We start from the raw sequence: 27,036 nt of genomic DNA on the forward strand, positions 1-27,036 counted from the left end.
TAGCCCTATTCCCAGGTTCCTGCCACGATTCCCATATCCTGCAGAACTCTTTAGTCTTCCGTATATTTGAAGCGGGGACATTTTGCAACGGATGGCTATTGGGTCAGTCAAAGTTGGATAAACTGCATCATTTATATTTTATGTTTTTTTTTTATTTATGGCTCATATCTAATCAACCAAAAACATTACTACTCAACATGGGGAAATATATAATCTAGGTGAAGCAGTTTTCAATTTTCTTCAATTATTCATCACACAATAACAGGGATAGTGGCCAATACACACAGCTATAGCCATCAGAGGTGACATTTCATATGTTTCTAAAGTTCAACGGATGTCATGATTACAGTATGTCTAATCTAATTATTACTGAATCTTGGTTTGTAATGGCATATGTTTGGTACATTCTTCACTTGTGTTTCATGTACTAGGATATGGCAATACACAATTATTGTAATGTAAATTACATATTATATTAACATTCATGTGTATTTGCTCTCTTATAGGTGACTCAAGATATGGAAGCCGGCCCTGTCTTCTGACCTCACTGGGTAATACTCGAACACCTGCAAAGGAACGTTATAATGCGGCACACGTATCCACCTGCTCGGTGATTGAGAGGACATTTGGACTATTGAAAAGTCGGTTCCGATGTCTTGATAGATCTGGTTGTGCCTTACAGTACTCGCCACAGAAGGTTGCCAACATAGTGTTTAGTTGTTGCATTCTGCACAACATTGCACTGCGTCACAATCATCAAGGCAACATACGGGAGGATCCAGAGGAGGATCCTCCTGGGCCTCCTGCAGTGGGGTTAGGGACCACACAGCCAATGGGATGGAGACCCACCAGAATTTAATCAAATAAGAATTCTTATGTAAGAATATGATTTGCATATAAGAAAATCTATAGTCTTCTCATGATGTCACATTTCATTGTGTTTATCTAATCCTAGGACCCTGCTCTGTACCATATCGGTGGCAACATTAGTTCTAAACAATCACTGCGTCATCTGTGAATGGTATGTTTAACATTTTGGTCCTTAAAGCATGTTCTTTAGCCCCCCTTCCCCCTACAATGTGTGCATTATACAATTTTGTATATTGCTGATTATCAACTACTGTACATTAAAACATATATTTGTGTTTTAACATTTACACTTCATTGTAAACATTATATATTTCACTAGAATTAGTAATGAGGACTTGTGATACAAAATAGTTATATATGTTATTGTTCAAATTCCTTACTTAATTGAATAATTTACACTTAATTGATAATGGTAAAAAACATTAATGTAGTATGCTTGCAGGAGTATGAGCTACTGACATGGGGACATCTTGTATCGGTAATCTGGTATGTGTCCCTAAGCACATTTTTGTTCTAGGTCAACTTTACACACTGCAATCTTGTCATATTTCATGTCTATGCTTCATACAATTACTGTGATGTTTAAGTTTGAAGAATAGATACAAGTTCTAATATCTAACACACTACTTTTCTAGGGTATTTGTATACAGCGTAATAAAATATTCTTTGGAGTATTATATGACTAATGTAAAGGGTCAGGATCATGAGCTGTCTGAACAATTGCACACCAATACAATCAATATAATGACATTACTACAAATGTTATTGTCATGTTCACAACAGTATATTTGCAAGTTCACAAATTCTACATTAGTGTAATTTTTTTTTACATATAGGAAACATGTCAACATTGTGAAAAATGCGACTATTGCTTAGACATATAACCTACAATTCTCATGTACAGTAAACTGTGTCTCATAGCACTAGTCCCAACATTATATAGTCAAGTGTCTAAATCATGTTTACAGCATGTGTAAAGAGTATGTCAACGGTGTAACTTTTTCTGTGTTTGGATACATGATCTTCTGTCTGTGGAATGGAGATGTCAACATCTGTAAAATAAGTAGATATGTCATGTTCTAAATGTACACCTTTATTAAAACATTTCAAATGCATACAAACATACATCATACGTGTTTTTATATTGTTAGACTAGTATAATACATGTTCCTAACGTTTGCATTTGTTTGTGGATTAAAAATATTTAGTTTAACGGATTCTTGATTATGCATGAATATTTTATCCAACCATATATTAAGTATCAAGTAGTGAAAATTATAAAACTGCCTGTACTACAGCCATTTGTTGTTGAAGACATCACATAACTGCAACAATTTAATATACACACTGCCTCATAACATTAAATAGCCGTAATAATTGTACATATTAACTAGCAATCTTCTGCTTTACCAGCCATTTATGTAAGTCACTAACCCAGAATGAGGCGATAAAATATATAATTATGGAAACCTTTTCAAAATACACAACTAATTAATATATTCACTGCATTGCTGCACATATTACATATTTGTTAAACTTGGAAAAGCAAACCTGGCGACCTGCTTTTAAACAGAGGGGAGTAAACGTTGTGGAATTACTTTTAAGGAATGCGCAGGAAGTTCTCTTATTGACAGCAACATTGCACAGCACATCTAACAATATTGCCACGGATCTCGTTAACTGGCTCTTCCTTTTTTTATCAGAAGTCTGTTCTGACATCTTGTGATCTTCACGCCACGATCTCTAATATTAACAGATGACGGAGAAGAGGTAAAAGGTGCACAGCACAACTTATAAAAGAAAAAGGTTTTACCGATGGTACGCGCATGCGTAATGAATGGTATGCATATGTGTGTCATTCGTGAAAAAAACTGAAACACACATTGTATAAAGTACATATTTTATAGTTACCTGCATTATATTGCATGCATTTTCTGTGCAGTAATGCAACGAGTGTTGTCGAGGTAGCTGCTGGAGTCGATCAATTGGTTGTTCTGTGGTTTCAGCTCATTCGGATTGTTGCTTGCTCCAGAATAGTTTGGATATTGTGTCATGCACTGAGGCGTATACAGATGGCTTCTTTGTGGCATGTAATCTGCTGGAGCCAGGTCTTTGTTAGGCATGTTCTTATAATAAATAACAGAAATAGAGAATAGGCTGACACAGATAAAAGTAGATAGGTATAACACCTTCTAGTAATAGGTGTGTCAGCTAGCGCTCCTACTTAGTGAACAATAAATAATTACAAAGAAAGGGTTACACAGTGACAAGTGCAAACATGGTACTTAAAGAGTTAATGAAATAAATGAATAATGTATAGTCACATCATGTGTTCCCAAATATAGAGTCCAGTATCAGATGAAATATGGGTATGCTGCTTCTTTGCAACCGGAACTAACCTCAGGACCGGTAGGAACTATAGAAAAAAAGACAAAAAAGCGCAAAACCCATAGAGTAGTAAAGTCTGTTTATGAAATAAATAAAAAACGGTTAAAAACACTCACAGAAGAATAAAAAACGGTCACTTATTAATTATCTACAGATAGTACCTAATTGTTACCCCTATATATATATGATCAATAGCAACCTAACCATGAAAGCGCCCTGGACGAAGAGGACAAAGTCCTTGAAACGCGTAGGGCTGACATTGCTTTGGTTGCTGGAGTTTTACCGAGAGCACTGAACTATTCAGAATACACGTGACAGATAGAACTCCTGTACGCCGAGTTTGGAGGGGGAGCAAGTGGCCACCCTAAGTCCAACCCCCGATTGACGAGATACGCTCTGACGTCACAAGTCACCTGACGCGGAAGTGGATCCACGCCGCCGATCGAGTGAAGGAGAAGGGAAGAAACACTGAGTACCCCAACCAGCAGAAGAGTGGACTACTTCTGTTCCAGCGGTCATTCTGAGTACCGAAGTGCCTGAATTTACTTATTCTTCTGTGAGTGTTTTTAACCGTTTTTTATTTATTTCATAAACAGACTTTACTACTCTATGGGTTTTGAGCTTTTTTCTCTTTTTTGTCTTATGTTCTTATAATAGTTAGGTCTGTCATGGTTCTGGTATTTGTTGAAGCACTCGGGTTGAAAATAATCATTATTTAGAAAATGTAAGGCACCACTGCAACCACTTTGTAAGGTTGTGGTTTTTTTTTGTTTTTTTTGTAACTCCAATTATATTAGGGTTTTTTTTTTTTTTTTTTAATATCTTAACATGGTCTGGCAACACATTGTCTTGTACTGCTGCGGCAGAGTTTATTCGAGCATTTGCCCGTTCTCTGCCGCAGCAGTAGCCTGGCGCGCGCCCGAGAGTGACGGGCGCGCGCTGAAGCAGCGGAAGAGCGCCCTCCGATCGGGGTGCTCTCCCTACCGCTGCCGGGTCCGCCGGGTCCCCCGGAACCCCCTGCCGCTGTCCCGCGATCGCGGGACACCAGGGCTCCCTCGGGGAGCCCCTGGACGCGCGTGCAGGGGGCGCACGCTCCCGATGACGCGTGACCGCGCGTCTATGACGCGCGGCACGCCGAGGGGCGACCACTAGCAAGCCGGGATATTTCCCGGCTTGCGGTACCAACCACACTCGGATAAAGTGTGTCGGTACTGTACATTCAAATATAAACAATCTATTTCGTAACATCCATATATAGAATAAAACATTTACCACAGACAAGATGAATTGACGGATACACTAGACATGGGAAAGGAGGTGGGGGGTTTACAGGAGGTAAGCTGCCTCTGAGAGCCTCTGTGGCCGAATCCTCTCAGGTGTTGTTATTCTGCTTATTTGACTTCGTTCTTTCATCTCTTGTAATTTGCCAGCCTACCTGGTCTTATTGCTACTCATCGTGTCGTTTGTGATAGAACGCATTTGCGTTTATTAAAGCAAAGCGTGGCATCATTCACCCCAGGGATCTGTCTGTGCCAACCACGGCGTCCAGACTTGTAGAAATTTAGCGTCAGTGTCGTTAACTAAACTCGTTAACTTTTTATCTGGCAAACAAACCAAATTATATTTCTAATTTTGGGAATAGATGGAATCTCTTGCTGATTCCATAATGCTGCGAGCTAGCATCTCACCGCTGTTGCGAAATGCGCAGCTAGTTTGTGTTTCACTTTAGCTAGTCCTGGCCAGGGATCTAGGGGAATAGTGAGGTCAAAAATCCTCTGTAGCCAATCTCTAATTTGTTCCCATAAGGGAGCTACCCGAGGGCAGGCTTACAGCATATGTAGCAAGTCTGCAGGCTCCCCACATTGCTTAGGACACAATGGGGGGTAACCTTTGACGAATTTTGAGAGTTTCAATGGGGTGAGATACCACCTCATTAGGACTTTATATGCGTTCTCCTTCAAAGTCGTACAGATGGAGCTTTTGGCTGCTGACAAGTGAACCCTATCCCAGTCCTCGTCTTAAAGTGTTTCTCCTAGGTAATCATTCCACTGCTTCATGTAGCTCAGTCTTTTGTCGTAGTTTTTGCTAGAACGGACTACCTCCCCATACATCCTAGATTTAAGTCCTCTAGTTTCTGTTTCTCTTGAACAGAGCTGCTCAAAATTCGTTCGTGCTGGACATGTTTGAAATTTGATATAAAATTCCGGACCTGGAGGTGCTCAAAAATTTGGAGTTTGGAATATTTTTTTCGGATTTAATTTGTTCAAATGTTTAAATGCTTTTCCTTCCCTCCAGGTCCTTGAGTCTCATGTAACCCCTGTGTTTCCAAATCAAAAAGTCTTTACTATTCAGACCAGGAGCAAAGTCAGGATTGTCAAATGAGGCCATCAAAGTATGTCTTGTCAGGGAACATCTAAATTTGGTGGCCTCCCAGACTGTCAGTGAGCTGGTCATAGTGGATAGCGGTTCTTCAATAGATTTAATTATCATTTTAGGGAACCAGATTAAGTTGTGCAGATCAATTGGCGCACAGCATTCACTTTACAATTCCACCCATCTTCTAAGACTGGAATTCATGTGCCATTAGAGAATTTTCCAGTTGTAATCCAGGGGGAGCATGAAGGGAAAAGAACATAAAACAGGAAAAAACAATCTAAGTGCAGACAATAAAATTCAAGTGATATAAATTCTGCGTTCTTTCTTGGCTCATATGTGATGTCTACTTACAAGATGTAAGTCAAAATCAAGCGGTTTTGACACTCAATGGTCTCTGCTGTGCAGGTATTCCCACCAGGTGATAGGGTCTCCAGCTCTCAGCTCCGCAGCAAAGTGTATGTAAAAGAAATACAGACCATAGTGCAGACCAGTATGATGTAAAAAACTAGACTTTATGGAGTTTTAAAAATGAACACTTACAATAAAAACAAGTATTTCAGGCATGTACCACAATCATTGTGATCAAAGAGAGAAGATTAATTGGTTTACACTTCAGGCTCACCCGCCTCCTCCGGTGTGACTTGGTGTGGACCACCACTCTCAGGGACTTTGTACCTCCAGCGGTGGGCGCATTGATCCAGGTCTCTCTCCCCTCGTGGGTTCCCTCTTCTGTGGGTCGATCACCTTCCCATAGCAGCTGCCCGCAGGTACTGTGGAGTTCTTCACTGGGATACAGCCTCTCTGATGGATGTTTCAGCTTCACTTTTACAACGATGCGTCACTTCCGCTCCGTCCCGATACGTCACTTCCGGTCGCGGTGGCCCAGAGAGGAGAGAGAAGAGAGGAGAAATTTACTGACAGATACTCACAGAACCGCGACCGGAAGTGACGTATCGGGACGGAGCGGAAGTGACGCATCGTTGTAAAAGTGAAGCTGAAACATCCATCAGAGAGGCTGTATCCCAGTGAAGAACTCCACAGTACCTGCGGGCAGCTGCTATGGGAAGGTGATCGACCCACAGAAGAGGGAACCCACGAGGGGAGAGAGACCTGGATCAATGCGCCCACCGCTGGAGGTACAAAGTCCCTGAGAGTGGTGGTCCACACCAAGTCACACCGGAGGAGGCGGGTGAGCCTGAAGTGTAAACCAATTAATCTTCTCTCTTTGATCACAATGATTGTGGTACATGCCTGAAATACTTGTTTTTATTGTAAGTGTTCATTTTTAAAACTCCATAAAGTCTAGTTTTTTACATCATACTGGTCTGCACTATGGTCTGTATTTCTTTTACATACACTTTGCTGCGGAGCTGAGAGCTGGAGACCCTATCACCTGGTGGGAATACCTGCACAGCAGAGACCATTGAGTGTCAAAACCGCTTGATTTTGACTTACATCTTGTAAGTAGACATCACATATGAGCCAAGAAAGAACGCAGAATTTATATCACTTGAATTTTATTGTCTGCACTTAGATTGTTTTTTCCTGTTTTATGTTCTTTTCCCTTCATGCTCCCCCTGGATTACAACTGGAGAGTGACGATTTGTGGGACTAGCGAAACCAGTCCCCACCAGCTGGGTTTGAGCAGGGGGTTTGAACCTTTTAATAATATTATCACGTTATTTGAACACAATATCACTGTTTAACAATTAATTGATTTGGTCAAAATATTCACTGTATATTATTAGTGTACACTAATAGAGTTAGCGCCGTTTTCTTTCACCTTCACGTAGCCATTAGAGAATTTGGCATAATTGGGCTGCTCTGTAATAAGATAACAAGCAAGGTACCGCTAACCTTCCTGCTAATGTTGTCCTTTTTAAAATTTAATTTTTGACCCGTGCCTTCTTATTTTTCCAGATTAATTTAGATATAAGCGACTGGAGTGAGAGGATGTCCTTCTGGACCACTGGTATCGAGAGTGTTTGAAACTAGTACATAAAACGGGGAAGAAGGTTCATTTTTATACAATGAATCTTGCAAATCCAAGAGATATTGTATGTGGACCACATCCACAAAGCCTCTCTGCGTTTTAATTCGTTTTGGGTAATTTGCTTTATATAATGTGTTATAATTCTTTGTATCTAAGAATCTAGGTATCTAATTGCGGAAGTTTGCCATTTAAAATTGAAATTTAATTCTATCAATTTCTCTGTGACCTTAAAGAGATTAATATTTAATGCTTTGAACTTTGCTTGATAAATTTTGAACTCAGATATCTTATTAAATTCCCCTAATACTGTACATTAAATACATTAGGCAGAGAGGTAAGGGGCTTGGATAATGTTAAAATATCATCTGCATACAGTGCCACTTTATGTGTCTGCTTTTGTCTCTGTATTCCCGTTATATCCGGGTTATTTCTTATTTGGGCTGCTAATGGCTCTATGCATACGGCGAACAGCAAGGGGGACAGCGGGCACCCCTGCCTCGTGCCACTCTTATTTGGAACCGCTCTGATGGGAATCTTTGGTGTCTAACCCTTTGAGGCTTGCCCCTCCTACAGAGCCAGTATTGCTTTTAGAAACCTTCGTCCAAAGCCATACTATCCAAGCGTCTCTCTCAAGTAAGGTCAATCTATCCTATCAAAGGCTTTTTCAGCATCCAGACTTGGTTACCATAGATGGGATTTTTCTAGTCTGTGCCAATTCAATTAAATCTATGATCCATCTGGTGTTGTCTGCTGCCTGTCTGTTATGATAAACCCTACCTGATCTGGATGAATCAGTCTGGGTAGGATGTAGCTTAATCTATTTGCTTACAATTTAGAGAATATTTTGATGTCCGAATTTATTAGAGAGATTGGCCTGCAGCTCTTACAGTCCGCCGGGTCTTTCCCTTGCTTATAAATCAGAGAGATTGACTCTTGGAGCATCTGCTCTGGGAATGGGGCACTTGCCAGGGCCGAATTGAATAGTTTAAGTAGATCGGGGGCTAATAATTTGAGACTTTTTATAATATAAATTTGAGAATTTGTCAGGCCCTGAAGTCTTGGATGGTTTTAGGTTTGTAATTACTTCTGATAGTTCTTCTATTGTGAAGTCTTGCTGTAGTGCTTCCCTCCCCTCTCTGCTCAGCTAGGCAATTTTGCTTCTGCTAAAAAATATTGTATTGCTTTACTATTCTTTTTATTATGTGACATTTATTTCCCATCATACAAGGTCTCATAGTACTGTTTGAATTCCTCAACAATTTGCTTGGGATTGGATGCCAGGCGTCCAGACTGCATCTAAATAGCCTGAATATTGTAATTTGGTTGCCTGCCTATTTTTAAGTTTATTGGCAAGCAGGCTATCTGGCTTGTTTGCCTTTTCAAAAAAACTTCCTTTTAGACCAGCTTAACTCCTTCTTAGCCTGGGAGGTTAGCAGCATATTAAGCTCAATTCTGGTGTCCGATAATTCCTTTAGCGTATTTGCCTGCTGATTGGATTTGTGGCGAATGGAGAGTACTTCCAATTGTGTTTGTAACTTTCATATTTTTACATCTCTCTTCTCCGCTTTGCAGCGATACCTATCAGTATGCCTCTTAGGGTTGCCTTATGGGCCTCCGAGAGGGTAGTTTGTGCTGGCACACTGTCCTTATTATCTATGAAAAAACAGCCTATCTCCCTACTAACCATCTGAAATACCTCTGGGATCTTTAACGAATCCTCATTCAGTTTCCAGTTTGCTCCTGGCCGGTCTAGGTTAAACTGGGAGCGCGCAGCTCTATCGGTGCATGATCTGACCATGAAATATCATGGATCCCTGTATGCGAGATCTTTAAGACCATTCTATTAGATACAAAGAAGTAGTCTATTCTGCTATAGCTGTCGTGTGGATGAGAAAAAAAGTGTATCCGCTCTCACCCTGGTGGAGCTCTCTCCAAATGTCCGTCAGTTGGCTGTCTCTTAAACCCTTAATCAGTGTGGCTGTATATTTTGTCCGTGTCTTCTTTGTTTGGGGGCACTTATCCATGTATGTATCCATGGTCCTGTTAAAGTCCCCTGCTAAGACTATGTATCCTTTAGATCAAGCATGTCAAACTCAAATGCTAACAAGGGCCAAATAAACAAGGTTTAAGTCTAGGTGGGCCGCAAAAAAAAAACTTAAATTTTCATAGAAACGTAGGTTTATTTCGAAAAGTACTGTGTGTGTGTGTGTGTGTGTGTGTGTTGACCTCACTAACCGAACCAAAAAAAAAGCCACACGTGAATGACTTCTGAACCCATTAATCAGTGTCAGGATGCCCCCCTATTAACAATTTCCAAAGCAGCAATCCCGCCTGGGATCTTACGTGATCCGCAGTCCCTCAAGGTACTATACTGGAGGGGAGGTGTTCCCTACCTGTCTTCCGATGTCTCCCGTGTGAAACTTGAGTCAGATCTGGAAGAAAGCAGAATAGGTTATTTCGGTGTAGGTATAGTGCAGTTAAGATAAAACAGAGAGAGTGGGTGAGGGTGACAGTCAGAGGGTGGGAGAGAGGGTGAGAGAGAGGGTGAGAGAGAGGGTGAGAGAGAGAGAGAGAGGGTGGGAGAGAGAGAGAGGGTGGGAGAGAGAGAGAGGGTGGGAGAGAGAGAGAGGGTGGGAGAGAGAGAGGGTGGGAGAGAGAGAGAGAGAGGGTGGGAGAGAGAGAGAGAGGGTGGGAGAGAGAGAGAGAGGGTGGGAGAGAGAGAGAGAGAGAGGGTGGGAGAGAGAGAGAGAGGGTGGGAGAGAGAGAGAGAGGGTGGGAGAGAGAGAGAGGGTGGGAGAGAGAGAGAGAGGGTGGGAGAGAGAGAGAGAGGGTGGGAGAGAGAGAGAGGGTGGGAGAGAGCGAGAGAGGGTGGGAGAGAGAGAGAGAGGGTGGGAGAGAGAGAGAGAGGGTGGGAGAGAGAGGGTGGGGGAGAGAGAGAGTGGGGGAGAGAGAGAGAGTGGGGGAGAGAGAGAGAGTGGGGGAGAGAGAGAGAGGGTGGTTGACTGACTGTTGGCGGCCCTGTCCTCATTCTCTCTCTACTTCCCCCCCATTTTCTCTCACCTTCTCCCATTGTCTCCCCCTATTCTCTCGCCCCTCCCCACCCCCATTCGCTCAATCCCGTCTATTCTCTGTCTCCCCACCCATCTCCCTTCTCCCCCCCCATTCGCTCAATCCCCTCTTCTCTCTCTCTCCCCCCTCTCTTCTCTCCCCCCCCATTCTCTCTCTGTCCTGCACAGACGTACACAGCCACTGACCTACAGACACACACACAGACAGACCAACAAAGACACTGACCACACACAGTCTCTGCTGGCCTGCACAGACACACACACACACACACACACACACACACACAGCCTCTGATACACACACACCCCCACACACACACACAACCCCCCCACACACACACACACTCTCTCCCCCCCAAACACACACTCTCCCCCCCCCACACACACTCTCCCCCCCCCACATACACACACTCCCCCCCCCACATACACACACTCCCCCACCCCCCACATACACACACTCCCCCACAACCCACATACACACACTCCCCCACCCCCCACATACACACTCTCCCCCCACATACACACACTCCCCCCCACATACACACACTCCCCCCCACATACACACACTCCCCCCCCACATACACACCCCCCCCCACATACACACACTCCCCCCCCCACATACACACACTCCCCCCCACATACACACACTCCCCCCCACATACACACACTCCCCCCCCACATACACCCCCCCCCCCCACATACACACACTCCCCCCCCCACATACACACACTCCCCCCCCTACATACACACACTCCCCCCCACATACACACACTCCCCCCCCACATACACACACTCCCCCACCCCCACATTCACACACTCCCCCACATACACACACTCCCCCACCCCCCACATACACACACTCCCCCACATACACACACTCCCCCACCCCCCACATACACACACTCCCCCCCACACACACACACTCCCCCCCCCACATACACACACCCCCCCCCACATACACACACCCCCCCCCACATACACACACTCCCCCCCCCACATACACACACTCCCCCCCACATACACACACTCCCCCCCCACATACACACACCCCCCCCCACATACACACACTCCCCCCCCCACATACACACACTCCCCCCCCCACATACACACACTCCCCCCCACATACACACACTCCCCCCCCCATACACACACTCCCCCCCACATACACACACTCCCCCCCCCACATACACACACTCCCCCACCCCCACATTCACACACTTCCCCACCCCCCACATACACACACTCCCCCACCCCCCACATACACACACTCCCCCACATACACACACTCCCCCACCCCCCACATACACACACTCCCCCCCACACACACACACTCCCCCCCCCCCACACACACTCCCCCCCACAGCCTACACAAAGTGGAGAACAGCGACGGATGGACGGACGGATGGATGGGGATGGGGGGGGGGCGGGGGACAGAAGAAAGGCCTGCTTTTTGAGCCTCGCGATCGCGCACCACCACTGCCCGCCCCCACGCCCATCTTCCGCAACATGCGGACCGGGGGCAAAGGGAGCGCCAAGGGTGCAAGGGGGGGGGCGCAGAAAGGGGGGGGGCGCCGAAAGGGGGTGAGCGGCAAGGGGGGTGAGCGCCAAAGGGGGTGAGCGGCAAGGGGGGTCAGCGCCAAAGGGGGTCAGCGGCGAGGGGGTTTAGCGGCAAGGGGGGTCAGCACCAAAGGGGGGTTAGCGGCAAGGGGGGTTAGCGGCAAGGGGGGTCAGCGGCAAGGGGGGTGAGCACCTCTACCCCGGGACCCTGTGGCTGCCCGCCCGGCGGGGGACATCGCGCAGCAGGCAGAGGAGCGGGAAGGCAGAGACGCACTCACCGTGTGCTCTGCACAAAGCGGAAGCCCCGCCCCCGGCTTCCTCTGACTTGCCTGCGACCAATCCCCTGCATCCCGGCCGGCATTCTAAGCCCCGCCTCCTTCATTCAAACCCGTGCGGCCCTTCATCCAATCCCCTGGCAGCATTCACTCACACAGAGAATACTTACCAGCTGCCGCATCCTCTTCACCACCACCGTAACCGGGACACATTGGGTGGGCCGCACAGATACTCGGTGTGGGCCGCATGCGGCCCGCGGCCCGCGAGTTTGACATGCCTGCTTTAGATATTTTGTTGGATGCTAAAAAATGATGAGAAAAAGCTTGTAGTACTGTGTTCACATGGTGCATACACATTCGCTATGGTAATGTATTGACCCTGTAGGGTGCCTACTAAGATAATGAATCTACCATTTTTGTCTTTTTTGGTTTGCTCCACACAGAACGGTAATCTATTATGGAGCAACACCGCAACTCCTCTCTTCCTAACAGCGGCAGATGACAGAAACCAGCTCCGGTAATTCTTATGAAAGAATTTAGGAAAACACGTTTTGGTGAAGTGTGTTTCTTGTAATAATATAATGTCAGGGTTTTTTCTTTTATAATCCGTCAAAGCTAGCTTTCTCTTATTTGTGGATACTAGGATACAGCGTTCCCAGTGTACCGTGCTCAGCTGCAGGAAATCTTTAAATGTCCATTTAGAATAATGCCTCTAATTGAGGAAAGCAGGGAAACACCACTCTCTGCAAACATATGTGTAAAGGTGTCTCTGATTGTATCTCCTAAGATGTGGGGGAACTGTGTTATATTGGTGAGTGTCAGTAAAAAATCTCTGACCTCCCAGTAACACAATATGTAGTATCCCCCTGGAGAAAGGACAACAATGAATGAATACCAAACCGTAATAAACGGATGGGTGTACTCACAGTAGAGAGAAGTCCTGTGTAGTGAGTCCCACGGCGTGAAACCAGCTCCGGTAATTCTTATGAAAGAATTTAGGAAAACACGTTTTGGTGAAGTGTGTTTCTTGTAATAATATAATGTCAGGGTTTTTTCTTTTATAATCCGTCAAAGCTAGCTTTCTCTTACTTGGGCTATTAAAACCTTTGACATTATGTGATATAATGGTTATATGCATTGTGGTGTGAGGTTGTGACCCATCGTCTGTCTATCTTCTGTCAGCTCCCATGGCCACTTGTATTCCATCCGCTCTCTCCAGGGGTCTCCAGTCTCCTGCTCTGGTAAGGAGGGGGGAAAGGAACAAACAAATGGATATCTGGGGGGTAGACACACACAAAACAGCATGATTCAACAGTCACCCACACACCACCTTGACTCCGTCTCCTTGGTAGTCGGTAGACGGCTCAACACTTAACTTGAGTTTAACTTAATAAAACAACACCCACCAAAACCTTTCATCTTTTAACCCCTAATGTATTAAAACTTTTTGTCCCTTATAGAACTTATTTTATCTACTGACCTATGCCTACAACTATATCACTACACCTAGTAACCTTTCCCCTTCAACTGTGACGATTTGGACCTCTACCCTGAACTTAAGTTTTATCTCCTTGCACTAATCCCCCTATTCCACCAACTTAATTTATAACTAGTCTGTTAGCTCCTTATGCTTCTCACCTCTATGGCTAGGGAACACTTCCCCTATCTACCAATCCTTCTTACCTGTCAATCTCCTTTTTCAGGCCCTCAAGCTTGCTTAAACCTTTCTCCTGACTTCTCTCTCTACTCCCTCTTTCTGCTTGTCCTCCTCCTGCTCTTCCACCTGTCTGGTTGCTTTCTTTCTTTCTCAGACTCTCTATCCTTCTCCTCACACTACCCCATGTATTTCCTTCACTTTCCTCCTTACCGCCTATTCTGGACCCAGGTCATGTCTAGGGTATGAATGGACCCAGATAGCTTCAACTCAGCCCTCTTTCCAAAGCACACCAAGTCCTGTTATATTTTCTTTGCTTTATTAGGAATGGAGCAGTATATACAGGCACTTGTGGATGTAATAGTGTTGTGAGAGTGCTTCTCTATAGGTGCTTCGTAATTAAGGGCAGGTGAAAAGGATTGGCCTTGCCATAGGGGTGTAACATGAATGTACTCACTCTCCCAATGTCAGGAAGTAAAGACAGTGGGTACTGCTTGTGACACAGGGATAGGGGTCAGGCCATACTACCTGTCTGCAGGGACAGGGGGGAATGGGGAAGCCCATTAACTTGGAGGACTGGAGATGTTGCCAGAGCAACCAGGGTTGTGACAGACTGGAAGGAAAAAAGGCAACATAATGTATCCATTCCATCTGCACTGGGAGTGAAACTGCAAGGAAAGTAACATCCAAGTACAGCTAGCAGGCAGAACTGCCAAGGAAAGGGGGGGTGAAACAGAGAAGGCAGAAATGGGTATTTCTGTTCCATGACAAGCCCAACCTTTAGGCCCTTTGGAGAAAGCCCTTGCTTTCTACAAAGCTTTGGGGCATTTTGGCCAATTTGCTGTTTAGCACAGGGCTTTATTGTGTGAGCGATAATGTTATTGATAACTGCTCACAGTATTGAAAGTTTTGATAACAGCTCGTAATTGTATTGGACATAATTGGTCCACCACATCTTTATCACATCCAGAGGGCCCCTTTCCCCTCTTGACTATGCTACCTATAGCTAGTAACAGCTTGTGCTGGAGCAGCCCATACAGCCGCATCATCATTACCGCTGTTAACACCACTATTACATCTTCATGTCTTCACCTCCAAAACCTTCAGTCAGCTGATCAATCGAATGAGTCTGTTTGGTAATGTTTGTTAATGGACTTGTGTGTTGTTGTTTTTTTACTTTGAAATATAGAATATGCAGTAAAGGAAAGTCCGAGTTACTGTTGCTTGTCAATGTACGATTTATTTTTATTTATAAAATGTTTTACCAGGAAGTAATCCAATGAGAGTTACCTCTCCTTTTCAAGTATGTCCTGGGCATAGTTAATATTACAAATAATACATGGTTGCAAATACAGTTACATAAATGAACAGGGTATACATTATATACAAGACATTGCATGCACAGTTAAAGAAAATATATATTATGGGCGAATGAAACAGTTACAGACCAGATTAAAATGTGAGACAGCCTTAGATTTGAAAGAATTTAAACTAGTGGTGGATGTGAGAGTCTCTGGTTGGTTTTTCCAGTTTTGGGGTGCACAGTAAGAGAAGGAGGAATGGCCGGATACTTTGTTGAGCCTTGTGACCATGAACAGTCTTTTGGAGTCTGATCTCAGGTGATAGGTGCTGTATGTGGTAGGGGTGAGGAGTTTGTTCAGATAGCTGGGTAGCTTGCCCAGAAAGTATTTAAAGGCAAGACAGGAAAGGTAAGCTTTGCGCCTAGACTCTAGTGATGACCAATCTAGTTCTTTGAGCATTTCGCAGGGATGTGTGTTGTAGTTGCATTGGAGAACAAAACGACAAATTGAATTGTAGAGGGTGTCAAGTTTGCTAAGGTGGGTTTGAGGTGCCGTGCCATACTGCTGCGGCCGAGTTTATTCGAGCATTTGCCCGTTCTCGGCCGCAGCAGTATCCTGGCGCGCGCCAGAGGGTGCCGGGCGCGCGCCAAAGCAGCGGAAGAGCGCCCTCCGATCGGGGCGCTCTCCCTACCGCTGCCGGGTCCACCGGGTCCCCCGGAACCCCCTGCCGCCGTCCCCCACATCGCGGGACACCAGGGCTCCCTCGGGGAGCCCTGGACGCGCGTGCAGGGGGCGCAGGCACCCGATGACGCGTGACCGCGCATCGGAGACGCGCGGCACGCCGAGGGGCTGCCACTTGCAAGCCGGGAAATCTCCCGGCTTGCGGAACTGGCCACACTTCAATAAAGTGTGTCGCCAGTGTATACTATGTCTCCATAGTCAATTATTGGCATTAGCATCTGCTGTGCGATACGCTTTCTGACCAGGAGACTTAGGGAGGATTTGTTCCTGTAATGTACCCCTAGTTTGGCATAGGTCTTGGTTGTCAGGGTATCAATGTGCATCCCGAATGTTAGCGTTGGTTCTAATCTGGAGCTCAGTCGCTGGAAGCTTTAAAAATGTAGTCTTGGTCCTAAATACCATTGTTACAGTCTTGTCAGTGTTTAAAAACAGTTTGTTTTGGGAAATCCAGTTTTCGAGTCTGAAAAAGTCAGACTGAAGTATGTGTTGAAGGTCAGAGAGGCTATGGCTGTGTGCATATAGGATTGTGTCATCTGCATACAGTACATGTGTATTGAGGCTCCCTTACAAGCTGTGGGAAGATCATTGATGAACACTGAGAAGAGTAGGGCCCCCAGAACAGAGCCTTGCGGGACACCACAGGTGATATCCAGGGGGTTGGAGTTAGAGCCAGAGATGGACACATGTTGGGATCTTCCTGATAGGTAGGACTGAAATCAGTTTAAAGCCTGCTTCCCTATTCCAGAGCTCTGGAATTTGTTAAGCAGGATAGCATGATCAACTGTATCAAAAGCCTTTGCAAAATCTAGGAATACTGCACCAGTGAGTTGTCCCCGTTCCATTCCACACTGGATTTCATTGCAAACTTTTAGCAGGGTAGTTACGGTGGAGTGTTTGGGACAAAACCCAGATTGGAATTGGCTAGGGAAATTTGTCTTGGTATAGTAATCGCTTAATTGGGAGTGGACACATTTTTCCATGACTTTGGATAGAATTGGGAGAAGTGAGATTGGTCTGTAGTTTGAGACAGTGTTTTTGTCCCCACTTTTGAAGATTGGGACAACTCTGGCAGTTTTCCAGGTCTTGGGGATATGGCCTGCAGACAGGATAGAGTTGACTATGGAAGCAATTGGTTTGGCAATGGCTGGGGCACCAAGTCGTAGTAACCTAGATTGTAGTTAAGGGCAGGTGAAAGGATTGGGCCTTGCCGGGAGGAGTATAACATAGAAGAGGTACTCACTCAGCCAAGTAAAAGACAGTGAGGGGGATCTGGGAGACAGGAATAGTCAAGGGACAGACCAACTGTCAGCAAGACAGGGGGGGGGGGCGAATAGCCCATTCTGAGAAAAGATCTCAGCGGTTGCTGTAGCAACTCACTGGCTACATGCTCAGAGGCAGAAAAGGCAACATAGTAATAAATCACACTGTGTGTGTGTGTGTGTGTGTGTGTGTGTGTGTGTGTGTGTGTGTGTGTGTGTGTGTGGCAAATACAAGTAGCTGAAACTAAGGAGCTGACAAGCAAAAGCTGCAAGGGAGTCAAACAGAAATATGATTATTGTTCCATGACACCGCCTTTCCTCCTTCCTTATCACCTACCCCCCCATTCCTCAGCTCTGCTCTACATAGACTCTTGCCCATTTCCCTCATCCTCTGCTTGCTGCCTCGTCCGCTCTCATGCACCTCCTTTCCCCTCCCGGAGCTGGAGTGCTTGAACCATCTCCGTGGGATAAGTGAGAGCCCCTCCGTGTCTCCCCCTCCCTGCTGGGTACCGTCTCTTTCTGCTGCCACAGGTAAATCCGCCACTGCAACCGGCCGGCTTAATCACCGCAGCATGCGTGCCCACACTCACCCACCCCCCCTAAGTCCAGTTTCGCAGTTCTCCCCTCTGCCTGTCTTCTCCGGTGTCTCCGCTCTCCTTCCTTCTGACGATCCCTTTGCTGTAGGCCTTGTCAAGATGGCGCCCGTTCTTGTGCTGTCCGTTCCCGCCGTTTTCCTTCCTCCTCCCAGGCTCCCCTCATGGCGTCTCGTCTGCAACAATTTTACATTAGAAATGTACTAAATGAACTACAGTAAATGTACTACTGGCGTTGGTGTATCTAAATAGTAGCAAACAATTTAATTTTCTAGCTTTATACTGTATTTTGTACATTCTGTACTGTATTCTGTACTGTATTCTGTACAGTATACAGTATCAATGACATTTTTATATATTTAAATGCCTTTAGAACTCTAGGTAGGATCTACTGTAAGTGTCTAGACAGTAAAAACATGAACACACTAAAAAGTATATTTAAAGAATGAACATTTTTATTTGGACAGGATAATAAAGGGAAAAATAATAGAACAATACACAATACAACGTGGCCTCTTCAAAATTTACAATCGTGTCTTTTCCTTCTTCGCAATGGCTGGTGCTTCTTGGAAATCTAGGTCTGTAACGAAAGAGACAATATTCTATATTATCAATCGCACTGTACATTATGGTTAAAAAGGGCCTACAGTACATCTTACACTGGCGACACACTTTATTCGAGCTCGGCTAGTCCCACGAATTCGGGTATACCCGGGTGTATTGAGGTTTGTGACTGTTTTCTGCCCGAGTGCATTGCGTTATTTTCCAGGCAGGGATTGAAGCATTTTATTCCCGCTGGCTGCAATACTGCACATATACTGCATTACAATTCATGAATTTATGCCATCTGGTAGACACGCGAAGCATTGCAGCCTATTAAATCCTAATCATTATCATTTAACAGATCAGCCGCCCGTCAGCCAGGCATGAACCCAGGCTGGGAAGGCAAACGCAACGGGGCTTGTCAGAGGTGAGGAGCGGCGCATTCCAGGTATCTGCCAGGTACATACTGGGTATTTGCTCGAATAAAGTGTGTCGGTGCAGTTAAGTTGTCAGCATGATCAAGAGTCACTAATTAATTGTAATTGACTACTCATACAGGACTTATTCAACCAGTGTGTATTAGTGCTGTACAGTACTAACAAATCTACGTAAGTACCAGCACTCACTGTCTAATAGCTAAATGATGAAAACAGTTGTAATGCAGAATAAACATTTAATAACAAAACAAACCAGAAATAAATGAAATGTGTATGCAGAAACCAGTATCACAAATGGGCATGTCACAAAGTGAGGGGTGGGGGAGGGGGGGTAGGAAAAGGGGAAAAAACATGAAACACAAGGAATATACACAAAAAACGGAGAACGGCACGTATGCTAGGGGGACGACGTTTCGAGGGACTACCTCTTCATCTGGCCCATTCCCCCTGGTCCAAAAGTTCCCAGAGGTACTTCCCTAAGCCTCCCTTCCCCTATAACTGGTCAAATCAGACATCCCTGAAAATAGATAGCAAACATACAGTGTAGGCTAAATACAGCTAAACAGCTAATAGCAGGGCAGCAAGAATCCACTAAAGTCAATGCTAATAGTTCAAGTACCACAAGAAACTGTGGGCAATGGTACAGTAAAGGCTGAACACAGCTTGCAAGAAAGCAGCTTGCAAAGAAGCACCAGGAGTCCACAACAGTCAATGAAAGGTTAATGGGAATAGCAAATGAAGACAGTAATCAAACCCTCTGGCTCTGCTCCTTGTGCTCGTGTGGAGTGCTCAGGATCGGCACAGTGATAAAGGGCATATAATAGTGCCTTCAATTAGTGAATATAACATAAAACCTTTAAAATAGGTGCAATAATAATAATCATATTGTGACTGAAAAAGTAAAATAAAAAATGAAGATTGCAGCTCTAAACCCTTTTAAATGGATGGTCTGTTGCATCCACTTCTATTGTTGATTTCCTCATGGTGTAGGTGAGCACAGGTTCAATATGAAATAGAAAATAAATAGAACTTAGTGCAAATAAAGTTTAGGGTGATGAAGTGTATTAAACACTAGGTCAAATGGAGACTCACGTGGTGTCAATCAAAATAAGGCGTTTCAGAGGTCAGTGGCAATGTACTTGACTCTAGTGTGTGATGTAGAAACTTCAATTGAATATAGTGGTAGGCGATGTCACTCAGGGAGATTCATTAATCAGGGTAGAAAGAGAAAGCGCTTCCATAGCGTAATCCACTATAAAAATATATTTATATAAGCAGAATAAAAAATGAACACTTACATAGTGTCATAAGAATACAGACACATAAAATGCTGATGTCATCAGAAATGGTAACTCCCCGCTTCCTCCGTCACCGACCTCTCTGTCTCAGCTCAACACTGCCAGAATTGATCGTCTGTGAGGCTGCAGGAGAATGTCCCGATGGTAAGAGGGTCGTTAGCGCAGGCTCTCGCATCTACGGAACAGCTCGGCGCCACAGGGTGGGGGGCAGTCTGGAGGCCTCTGATGACGTCACATGGTGCGGTGGGTGGTGCTCACAGGGAAAAAATGATATGGTAGCTGCGATAGAAAAGAATCCCCTTAATGCAGCACTTGGAAAACCCTACAGGGTATATAAAACTTAAACTTTAAATAGTACAGTTAAAATATAGGTGTTTGGGACTGGGTGGGTGGGAGGGGGGATGACTTCGGGGACTGGGTGGGTGGGAGGGGGGGGGCTGGGTGGGTGGGAGGGGGGGGACTGGGTGGGTGGGAGGGGGGGGGACTGGGTGGGTGGGAGGGGGGAGGGTGGGTGGGAGGGGACTGGGTGGGTGGGAGGGGGGGGACTGGGACACTTGGGTGGGTGGCAGTGACTGGGTGGGTGTGTGGGAGACGGTGAGTGACTGGGTGGGTGACAGTGACTGGGTGGGTGGGAGGGGGGGGGACTGGAACACTTGGGTGGGTGGGTGGCAGTGACTGGGTGGGTGGGTGACAGTGACTGGGTGGGTGACAGTGACTGGGTGGGTGACAGTGACTGGGTGGGGTGACTTACCTTGCCGCCGGATGCTTTCCCCTGCTGCCCGGGACGGGAGGTGGGCTTGGGGGCACGGGAGGTGGGCTCGGGAGGGGGTGCCACGGGAGGTGAGCTCGGGAAGCTGGCCGGGGGGGGGAAGCGGGCCGCAGTAGGAGCTTGTACTTCCCCCTCTGTCCCACATAACGTGCGGGCCGCAGAGGAGCTGGTACTTCCTCCTCCGTCCCACATTGGGAGTGGGGGAGAGGAAGGGAGCGGGCTCTGCTTGCCCTGCGCATGCGTGCGGGACCGCGGGGGGAATCGCCGCCATTTTTTTTAACTTGAGCGGGGTGGGGGGGGGGGGGGCGGGAGACACCGGGCGGCCAGCCTCGCTGCGACCCGGCAATTTTGGTGCCGTGGCCCGGTGCCGGGTTGCGACCCACCATTTGGGAAACGCTGACCTAATGTACTGGTTATACTCCTGCGTATTACAAACTCTGTTACTATTTGGTAACTAGAATAACAGACTGGTGCTAAAGATGTTGGAAATGTATCCTATATCTACACATCTTGTCACTGGTTCTTATCCTTTTGGTTCTTCAACATAAATACAATGTTATTATTTGTTCATGTTGTAGATATATACACGCCTAAACTCTGAATGGCAGAAATAGTGGTGTTGGAGAATGTTCCTTCCTGCTACATGAAATCTCTAAATAGCATTATATACAGAGACCCTGATAGCTCGGTACTTGGTATCTAAATCTGTACCTAGTAAACAAGTATAGTGGGCAGGTAGTAAAATTCCTAGAAAAGGGTTATAGTCACAATAACATCAAGAAGGCATATCCTGTGTTTGTTTCTGTTTGATGGGACTTTTTATTTTATGTAAAAATGCAAACCTTATTTTACTATTAACGAAATAAAGGTTACATTTTATATTAAATTAATTTACTCAATTCAGTTTCGTAAGGAGTGGAAGCAAGTAGGGATCCTGTTCTCTTTATGTTTATGAAAAAAAAAGAAATCAAGCATTTATTTTAAAGTTTATACAATACAATTTGTTTAAAAAAGTGTGTGTGTGTGCGCCGAGCAAGTGCATTTTAAGTGAAACTTCTTTCTATTTTGTCAAAGAAATAAAATGTGTGATTTTAATTAAAAATAAAAACACAATATCAGTACCAACACGCAAAGAAGTTTGACTTAGAACGCGTTTTAGCTATTTGCACGTCTATATTTCATGTAAGTGAATCCTGTGTGTGTGCACGCGTCAGTCAGTGTCTGTGCGTGCCTGTCACTCAGTGTGAGTCAGTCAGTCAGTATCACTGTTTGTGTGTCTCTGTGGTGCTGGGGTGGAGAGTATGCTCAGCATGTCCTGCTGGCTATCCAAGCGCTCCCTCCCCCCTCCGAGGACTCAGCGCTCTCTCCTTTCTCCCCCCCCTCCCCCTCCCACAGACCTACGGGGACACTGAGCGCTCAGTACTCTCCCCCCCCTCCCTCCCTCAGACCTACAGGGACACGGAGCACTCGGCGCTCTCCCCCCTCCCTCCATTCGAGCCACGGCATGGTCAGCACTCTTCATGTGTGTCGTTGGTCCAGCGGTGACTCCTCCTGGTGGAAGCTGCCAACACTGACGGCCTCTTCTGCCAGGAGTGATGTCACTTTCGTCACCTATCAACTACTTTAACGCTGCTAAGAAGTTTCACTTCAAAAAGGTAGAATACACAAATCTTATCCTGTCAAAACATAATAGTCTAGAACAAAATCCTTAGGCAACATTTTGTTTATAATGCCAGGTTTTTTAAAATTAGATTTGTCTTGTTATATATGAACAATCATACTTAAATATTGCGTAGGGACACAAGCAATTGAAGTTGTTTTCAAGATTAAACAGAAATTTTTAAAAAGTTGCAAGTGGGTTAATAGGAACTACAAAAAAAAGTCATGCCCGGTTTCTAGTTTCAATACTTAACCAAGAATAGTTGTCCAGTTGTACATACAGAGACCCCAACTTCCTTGTTAGGCCACCAGGGCATCCGAGTGCCACAGGGCCCCAGCTCCTTAGCCCTCTCTAACCACCCTAACCCCTTGTCTGGAAGAAACAGGTGAGAAGTAGTTGTGAGGGTGGAGACTGGCCCAGAGTTGGTGGGGTGTTGGTGATGTGAGGAGGTAGGCCTCGGGGTAGCAGGTAGAGTGAAGCCCCTCCCCCCCCCACTACTGGGTACAATTGAAAGAGAGAGCAGAGTGAGTGAGGGATTAAGACTGAGGGGGGGTAGGTGGGAAGGGGGAAGGTAAGCAGCTGCGGATTTCAAAATACACCACCCCTAGGCACAACTGTTAAGGCCGCCTCCCTCCTCCTCCTGAACCACAGCGCCAACTTCAACAACGTGACGTCGCACTGTCATGTTGCTATGGCAATGAGACGCTGTACCGTCATGCTGGTGACGTCCACGGCATCATTTGATGCTGCGGTTCAGGAGGAGGATGTGTTGGAAGCTTTGGGGAACGCAGATATCATCATATATGAAATAAAGCAAATGTATACTACATAGTGTAATCAACTTCTAAAATTCTAGGATTCAGCAAACTGGGGACTCAAAATGTATCAGATAATAAACAGCATGTCCCACATTGAATGTGGTTCAGGATGTCCAGACTTTAACGTCTCTGGTAAGTTGGTGATGGTTGTCACAGTGTGATGTATCCTCAGTAAAACAGAAATAACACCATAGTGCAACACTGAATATAATTAAAGTGTGTATTGAACAAGTGGTATCAAACTTAAATTAATAAAAAGAACAATAGGCACATAAAACTAAAGATGAGTGGCTAATCAATATCTCCACCACTCTGACTCGAGTCTAAATCTGCCGGGCTCCCGGTGAGCGTCACGTCACTTCCGGTCCGTTCGGTATCTTGCCAGCACCAGAGAAGTTGCAGTTGACATCCTAAACACATTCAATATGGGACATGCTGTTTTTTTTATCTGATAAATTGTGAGTCCCCATTTTGCTGAATCCTAGAATTTAGAGACATTTTAGAAGCTGATTACACATAATATACACAAAGTATATATTTGCTTTATTTCATATACTGTATGGTGATATCTGCGCTCCCCAAAGGTTCCAACACAACCGTCCAGAAGAAAGCCTGGACCTTTCTTAATACGGTTGAGCTGCGACCTTTTTTTCCCTATTATATATTTTCATCAGAGCACAATTATACACCTCAATGCTTTATCATTGTTTTATGTATCACATTTAACAATGTGATGGCAGGTAAGGAGCTGGTCGCAACAGATAAAAGAACTTTCCAATAGGTCCAACAGCGCGGCAAAAGTATATGGGGGCGGAAATTTTTGCTGCCCCAAAATGTTGCCGCACTAGGCCCGGGGCTAATGGGAAATCCGCTACTGGGGGTGAGTGAGAGGTGTAAGAGATGGGGAAGTGAGGCTGTGTGACTGAGAGGGAGTGTAATTGAAAGGGGGTAAGAGAAAAGACTGGGGAGAGAGAATAGGGAGTGGGAGGGGTAGAGGGGGAGGGGATGTGACAAAATGGGATATATGAGAGAGCAGGGGGAGGGAGTGGGCAAAGAGAGGGTGAAAGTGAGAGGGGTTAGCACAAGGAAAGGAGAAGAGGGACTTGCAGGGCCACTGGGGGTGGGGGGGGGGAGGCAGCTGGTGAACCTAATCATGGGCCCTGGGAAAGCTATTGGTGGGCCTGGTGTGGAGTATCTTAATGACGGCAATTGTGGAAATAAAGTGCACTCCTCGACTTGCTCAGGATCACGTCCATCGTCGAGGTGTACAATCAATATGAAAATTGGATATCCTGCAATTGAAGGAGGCGGCATTCCAGAGGACTAATAGTTCGGGAGTGCTGCATCCTTCAATTGCAGGGTATCCCATTTTGAGTATCTTAATGAGACAGGAAGATTTCCACATTTCTTTGCAAAGATGTGGGGGAAATGCATTCACGTCTGACATGTCCACAAACCTGCCTTTCCCCATAGTCCTTCAACAAACAATGCTTCCACTGCAGCCAAGGTTTTTGGGTAATGACATGAAATTGAGCACACAGTTTCCCTTTTTTAGAAATAGAAATGGCTTTACCTAGCCCTATGGATTTAGGACATAGAAATGAGGTACAACATTCTGTAGAAGGAGGGAGATTGCTTCAGCAATTGCATCACATTTAGGAAGATAATATTCTTTATAAACTGGAGGGGTAGTCAATTCCACTATAATTTTAGGGAACTATTTACAGTACTTCGAGTATTTTTGCGGTAGCAAAAAAGTTAACATAGTTAGTTAACATGCTGAGCCATGTTTTGCGTAATTAGTAACATGCACTGCACATGTATCAAATTTAAAATATTACATTCAATCTTACAAGTATTTTTTATTTTGTAGTTTACATACAGTATGACAATGACTGTAGTTAGAGCACAAGGCATGTTATTAAATAGGCTTTGTGGTGAATGTTGGTAAACCATACAAAATATATATAGAAGGGAATGTTCTTTTCATTAAACAATTTACTTTTACATTACAAATATTTTATATATTATATAAACTGTAAGTAAACATTTCTATGTGACTTACTTATTTAGTATATACAGTAGGTGTGTGTATATATATTTTTGTAAACAAAATGACTATCAAATATTTATGGTCATTGAACCAAGGCCGTTCATCAGAAAATGCACTTAAAATTAATAGTCACTGCTTAAAAATAAAGAGGGGGAGGTAGAGGAGGTTAAATGTAGTAGTACGTATGTCCCCAAAAAAACTACCTTAAAATAAGTGAGGGAGAGATGCCTGGACTTAAACAGGTAAACTGTACTTGTTAAGGTATCACTAAATTAGGTACGCATTTGGAAATCCGATCCTAGACTGTATCTAGTGCCAAATTTTGAATAATTGCTTACGTGGTCCTAAGATCATATGTCCAACAACATTTCTTTATAATTGTATTCTTGGTCCCATCAAGATTATTATGTAACCCTCTTGTAACCTTGTCACGGTAGCTTGGTATACACACCAAAATAACTGGGTTGAATTGAACACGACTTAGATATAATAAATATAGTTTATTCCTTAAAGAAGGAGAACACACACGATGATGCAAATAACAGACAAAATAGACAATTACTTAGGGTTGGACAATGAAGCAATCAGGTACATGATTGGCAATTCATTCAGCAAATCAGGTTCAAATGAAGACATCACGAAAAGACAACGAAAGACAAAGGGTATAGAGCTTACACTCGTTTATATGGAGTTTCACTCCTATACCCTGGCATTGAGTGCAAGTCATTGGAGAACAATTATCTGCACCCAATCCCTCCTTGCCACCTCACTTGAGAGGCACAGTAATACCTGCCCACTGGGTGGATATTCTAATCAGGGGCTTATTTCCCTAGCCCCCCTCCCTCAAGACTGGCGTCTGAAAGTCTGTTTGGGCCAGGAAACCCTTTGTCCCAAGGTGTGAAACACAACACTTATCATAAAGTACCCACGTCCTGCTTTCATTTGTGCTAGCATACACTAGCAGGGTGGGGGAGCCTTTGATCAGGGGGTTTATTGTAGACCATTTGTCTCCCCCCCCTGAACATTAACATACCATATGGGCTCTGGGTTTTTCTACCAGACCCAAAATACAATACATTCTTTAATATCTACACATATTAAAATAATCCATTCTGTGGGTCTGAGCGGGCTGAAATTTGCCAGGTCCTCATGCCGGAGGACCTTTGCTATAGTGGCCAAATATCAGCCTTCCACGACCCCCAGAACCGGAGATACCAAAAACAAGTTAAAATCCCCTATTAACTTTAATGCAGGATTCTCCGCTATAGCTAAAAGAAATCTCTGCTTTTCACTCTCCCATTGAAATCAACGGGCTCTGCCTCCGCCATTGAAGTCAATGGGCTCCGCCGCTATAGGCTTTCAATGGAGCAACTCCGCCATTGA

The 27,036-nt window shown here is 45.0% G+C and overlaps 1 long non-coding RNA gene across 2 annotated transcripts in view; it reads left to right on the forward strand.

Annotated features, from left to right (window-relative positions):
- The first annotated feature begins 504 nt into the window (after positions 1-504).
- Positions 505-27,036, forward strand: part of LOC142486199 (uncharacterized) — a 41,658-nt gene continuing 15,126 nt past the window's right edge. The window contains exons 1-5 of one of the 2 annotated variants that reach the window (XR_012798860.1): positions 505-551; positions 956-1,021; positions 2,574-2,640; positions 12,971-13,044; positions 17,850-17,972. This is a non-coding gene — a long non-coding RNA (uncharacterized LOC142486199). Of the gene's footprint in view, positions 552-955; positions 1,022-2,573; positions 2,641-12,970; positions 13,045-17,849; positions 17,973-27,036 lie in introns of those variants that run through there. The other variant, XR_012798859.1, reaches the window with a different exon arrangement.

Source organism: Ascaphus truei, unplaced genomic scaffold (genome assembly GCF_040206685.1).
Source record: "Ascaphus truei isolate aAscTru1 unplaced genomic scaffold, aAscTru1.hap1 HAP1_SCAFFOLD_776, whole genome shotgun sequence".
NCBI lineage: Eukaryota > Metazoa > Chordata > Amphibia > Anura > Ascaphidae > Ascaphus > Ascaphus truei.